Below are 6,000 nucleotides of genomic sequence, written 5' to 3'. Positions count from 1 at the left end.
GGCCTGTATACGTTAAAGAAGTATGAAGGATCAACGATTTTGAAAAGTAAACAAAACTAATACAAAAATGGTAAGAGCGAGAAATCAATTAAGAACTTTGAGAAATCAATTAGATACTCAACATATGTCTTACTTAATCAACTACTTAATCTTCATAAAAATGATGAATTTTGTTACTGATTTACAATAAAATAATACTCTCTCTGTTTCTTAATGTTATATATTCTAGATTTTTCACACATTTTAATAAAACATATTAAATTTGCATATTTTTTGTGTTTATCTTTGTTTCATAATTTTATGCCAATAACAATTCAAGAAGTGCAATTAAGTTTTTTGAAATTTGCAATTAGTTAATAAAACATGTCTTGAAAGTATAAAAAATGGATCTTTTTAAAACAATTGTTTTTCTTAGAATATATAATATTAAGGAACAGAGGGAATACCTTTAGGTTGAAAACCCTAAACTGGAGTTCTTAATAATAGTTCTCTAAAGGAGTCTTATTGGTAATGAAAGGTTAAAATTTCTCGGAGAAAGAAAAAATAGTTCTTAAATGATAAAATTACTTTTCGCTTTTTTAAAAAATAATTAACCCAACAATTTGGTGACGGTAGTTATAACATGTATCTGAGAGTTTTGTCGATAAGAATTTTCTTAATATCTCACATGCTTTTTTATTATTTTATTTTTTCAAATAGCTGATTCTCTCTCTAGATTAGCTCAATAAATCTACTGTAAGAGAATTATTATTTATATGATTATCTCATGAAATATCTAAAATTATATAATTTAGTCTTTGGCAAGCTTTATAGAATTTCTTTTAATTATTAGCTTTTTATTTCTAAAAAAAATTGACAGACTCTATAAAAGTCCATGGATGAATATGTCCTAAGAGCATTATCATGGAGATTCCTAAAAGTCTTTCATAATTAAAAGTAAATAAAATAATCTAAAAAGAAGAAAATAGAGAAAGTTGTTTGTTTGAAAACCTTCAAGAAAATCTAAAACTTATTTTACAAATAGCATTCAATTATTATTTTGAATGATAAAAACTAGTCTATAATTAAAAATATATATTCGGTGGATTTCTTCCATTAAGAGTACTCTAAAATGAAATATTGATAAAATAACAGTACCGACAAGTATTATATTTCTATACAAAATTTGTAAGAGGTTAAGGTGGATAGTAATAAAACAGAAAACAATAATCTGAGAGGCTGAGGTTAACGTGGACGCAAAGAAGCGACAGTTGGTCAAATAACATCTTTGACCTGGTCAACGTATTTAAACAACGGTTTTCAGTTAGAAATGGAATTTACTTTTGTAAGACCCACATGATTTGTGACATTTGCTTTCTTCTTACGTATCATTCCAGCTTATAATGTCTCTTGGTTTAGACAACCTATGACGACCATACATAAATATATATGCACAATGCACATACCGTTGCCTCAACTTTATATTGCATATATCATATATGTATCACTACTCTGTGTGTGCCTGTGTGGTATCAATGTTGAAGGAGACAATTTTGTGGTAAACGAGGTCGAGGCTATGTTTGGTTCCCACCCTGCATCAAACATTGCCAGTTGGCCACCATATTACTATGTTTGGTGACGTAATTTTTATGTATATATGTATATAAATGTAACTATGATACTTCATACTTTGACTTTTATTCATATTCAAACTATACGCTGATTGAAACCATATTGGTAGGGAACCCAGTTTCGAACAGTTTCCATCAACTATTAGTTAGTTAATATTAGCTAATAAACCATGCTGATATATTATAACGGACCTATAAAATGTTATATTGGATAATTGACGTTTTTTTTTTGTTTTAGGTGAATTAATTAACGATGTTGTCTATAACGTCCAGCAAAACTAAAATTTATACCAAGGATTGATGCCCATCCCCGATTTTCCTTTTGCAATATATTAGAGTATAAGTTTGCATGAAGGACCGACACTGTCGACTCATGGGCGTTTCTTAGAGACATTGAGAGAACAGTGACTTTTTTGTTGGGTCCAAGGGAAGCAAATCTATCTTGTTGATCAACGATTTCATTATTAAATTGGTTCCAGTCCCAATGGAATATCTAGGTAGAAACCACGTCCATGATTCATATTTAATTCAGTAACTAATAACTCTTCTAGTCTTCTCTAATATTTCATTTTAAATATTTCAAATTTCACTAAGCAAAGCACTATACATATGTGCCGGAGCATGTCCATTGATTGATATTTCGTGAGTTCATTCCCTTGCTTTTAGGCGATGATTCGATTCTTCTGAGCTTGCTTGTGGCTATAAGTATTTAAACAAAATAAATAAAGAAAAATAAGAGAAAAGATGAAAAATATCTAAAATTAGATATTTTTAGAATTCCTCTTTAAAAATGTCAATTTATAAGTGGTTTGATATTTAGAAAAATATTTAAAATTAATCTAATAATTCAACTCTATTAAAATAATAAACCAAATTAGAACTTCAATATTAGAACCTTATCAATAAGGTTGCTCTAATGACATTGGTATAATTAAGTTAAAGTTTTCAAAGGGTTTATGAGATGTCCGACGTTCGAATTCTTAAGACAACAATATCATACTCTTATTTACCAATATGCATTAAGAATATTACCATGTGTATGAAATTAGGGGAAAATGTGGTTATAATTAAAATGTGTTTTCGAAAGATAGTTATTGCAGATTGTTATTTATTTTTTTGCTAGATTGTAAATATCAGATTAATGAATCAATTACAAGAACTAAAGGTTACATATTTATCTCAGCTACAAGGACATGAGAGTTTCAAATAGCTTTCGAGTTTTCCTAGCATGAATGGTGTTTCTGACCTCTATATCTCAGCCACAAGGACATATAAAGCAAAATTGTTCTATTTTTATATGAGGTTTGTTCAAGAAACGTATTTGAAACTGCTCTCAGGCACGAGCTCCAAGAAGAATCCTTAACCCCCGGTCCGCTACAAGCTTCGAAAGTTGACTTTCCACTTTTGGTTAAGTTTCTCTGCACCTAGGACGCATCTTTTCAAATTGTTACTTCTTCTGGAAGTTTCCGCTGGGTAATAGACCTCACTGGTCTTTACACACCGGTCCTTGAAGCTCCGATTCAGAGACCACCGGCTTCCGGCATCTAACCACCAGAGCTCCTCCCTCTGGTGTAAAGCCAGAGAGTCTCGGATTGTGGCACTGCTGCTCTGGGTCGACGGTTACTCCTCAGACAGCAACTTCGACAGTCCTTTCGACAGCAGCTTCTACAGCAGATCTCCTACATCTTCTTCCTCGGTCCTCACAGTCACTCATTTCTCCCGACGACCGAAACTTCCCCTCAGCCATGGACTCCAGAAGATTCACAGCATCTGAGAAAGGCAAAAGTCTTGCACCGCTAGCGGGAGAGCCAGTGCGGAAACGTATCCGAGCACCAGAGATCGACACTTCGGCGTTGATAAAAGATAATGCCCTTACTCTCATTGGAAGGGTCACAAATGCCAGAGAACAACCGATAGGATCCCTTATGACCTCTCTCCCAAGAAACTGGTCCCTTAAAGGCAAAGTCACCGGAGCAGATCTTGGTCTGAACTGCTTTCAGTTCAGATTTGACCTAGAAGAAGATTTGAAGGAAGTTCTAGCAAACAGACCATACCACTACCATCATTGGATGGTTATCCTCCAACGTTGGGAACCGGTCATTTCTCCAACCTTCCCCTCCCAAATCCCTTTTTGGGTCCGCCTCCAAGGACTGCCTCTACACTTCTGGCATGAAAAGGTCATAACTAAAATAGGTCATGAGCTAGGTCATCTGGAAGGGTATCACATCTCGAAGACGTCTGCAAGGGTTAGAGTTTTGATTGATGGCCTCAAACCTCTGATTATGGACCCTCTGATTGAGTTCGACTCAGGTGAAGATCTGACTGTCGTACTGGAATATGAAGAGCTCAAATCTCACTGCTCCAAATGCTTCATGCTAACACACGAAGACAAAAACTGTCCAAGGTTTTCAAAGCCCCACCTGTCATCATGTGAAGACTCAAAAAGGGATGAAGAGACAGCTATACCCGCGGTATCTCCTACGTCAAGACGTGCGTATCAGAACTACAACTCCCCATCTCGTCCACCACGCGTGGTCTCAGCTAAGGAACCTTTCCACCAGAGGATAGACAGACATGGACGGCCTTTCGGGAGTAGAATCCCCCCACCAGAGCTGCGAGGACAACCACTCAAAAACAAACTAATTCCAACAAAGGAGGGATACACTTACCGTCAGCCAGTAAGAGCTCAGAACAGAGCTCCCCGGGGTGCAGTGAGGGATTTTGATCATGAACCCCATCTACAATGGAGAGCTAAGACCCCCACCAAAACACCTGCTGAGGACCAAAGACTCCACACTGATAGCTCACCCCCTCCGCGCGAGGAACCGGAAATCAATGAGGCTTGTAGACAGCCGCTAGGCAGAAACTTGGCATTGTGTGATTTTCCGCAGTCGCGTACAATTCCCACCACAGATGAAGTGCTTGCAGACCTAAGAGAAGTTACATATCAATATACTAATGTGGCAGATCAAGCTGAAAGCGCCGCGAGACGTCAGCGGGTTTTACTGGGAGAAGAGGAGAATCTTATGGCGACAACTGCAGCAGGAATTATAGCAGCAGCTACCTCTAAACTCTCTAGAGAGGAGACTATCAAGCGACCACCTACTGTCTTTGAGAGACTGGCCTCACCCACCTCAAATACACCACCCACCTCTGTTTTTAACAGACTAGAAATACCAGAGGGTGAAAGTAATGCAGTTCCCCCGGTGATACAAGACCGTCCTGCAAGTGTAACACATGATACACTCGGTGCAAAGAAGAGAAGAAAGAAAGTTGGACCAAGCCCGCGATATCTTCCTGGAGCTAACTCTAGGAAAAGAAATTTGGTCCACGCCTCACCTGCTAGACATGGGTTTCCGTTTGCTTCTCCAATCCAATCTCAAGCACGGGCAACACCTAGGAGCCTTCCTGGCTCACGAAACGGACAAAGCCAAGCTCCATCGGGATCAGGAAATCACCAGCAGGATTTTCACATCCCCCGTCCTCCTCTTCCTTAGTAGTTTTGAGCTGGAACTGTTGTGGGATCGGGAACCCCCAGACAGTCCAAAGGCTCAAAGACTTGTCCTCAAAGTGTTCTCCGGATATAATTTTTCTATCTGAAACTAAGAACGTCGATGCTAATGTCCTCTCAGAACTGGAACCTCTCCATATGGAATTCCATTTTCTTGTCTCTCCTTCTGACACTAGCGCTGGTGGCCTGGCGCTGTTATGGAAGCAAGGGATCGACATCCAGGTCCTGACGTCGACGCCTCACTTCATTGACACTCAGATCACTTTCAAAAACTCCTCCTTCAACGGTACCTTTATATATGGAGCCCCTGAAACCCAAAACAGACAAGCAGTGTGGGATCAGCTCTCAAGCATCTCAGCTTCCCGTGATCAACCATGGTTCATTACGGGGGATTTCAATGAAATCACCAACAACACAGAAAAGTCTGGGGGTAGAGAGAGACCTGAAAGCTCTTTTTGCGCCTTTCGTTCCTTTCTCTCCGTGTGTGATCTCTTTGATCTGAAGCACACTGGTAATTTTCTTTCATGGAGAGGAAAGCGACATACACACCTGGTGCACTGCCGGCTTGACAGAGCAATGGCTAATAGTTCCTGGATGGACCTCTTCCCAAATGGACGCTCCCACTACCTCCCTTTCGAAGGCTCTGATCATAGGCCAATCCTCTCTACCTTTGACAGCAAAAGGAAAAAACCTCAACGACTATTCCGGTATGATAGGAGACTCAGAGACAATGATGAGATTAAAGCTCTAGTTGATAGAGTGTGGAAAGAAAACTCACGCCTCAGTGTGGCTCAAAGGATATCAAACTGTAGACAAGCCATAGCCTCATGGAGCAGAACAAATTATGTTAACAGTCAGAAAGCCATTGAAGAGTTACGC

The sequence above is a fragment of the Brassica rapa genome, chromosome A07 (assembly GCF_000309985.2).
Source record: "Brassica rapa cultivar Chiifu-401-42 chromosome A07, CAAS_Brap_v3.01, whole genome shotgun sequence".
In the NCBI taxonomy this organism is placed as follows: Eukaryota; Viridiplantae; Streptophyta; class Magnoliopsida; order Brassicales; family Brassicaceae; genus Brassica; species Brassica rapa.
This window is presented reverse-complemented; position numbering follows the sequence as displayed.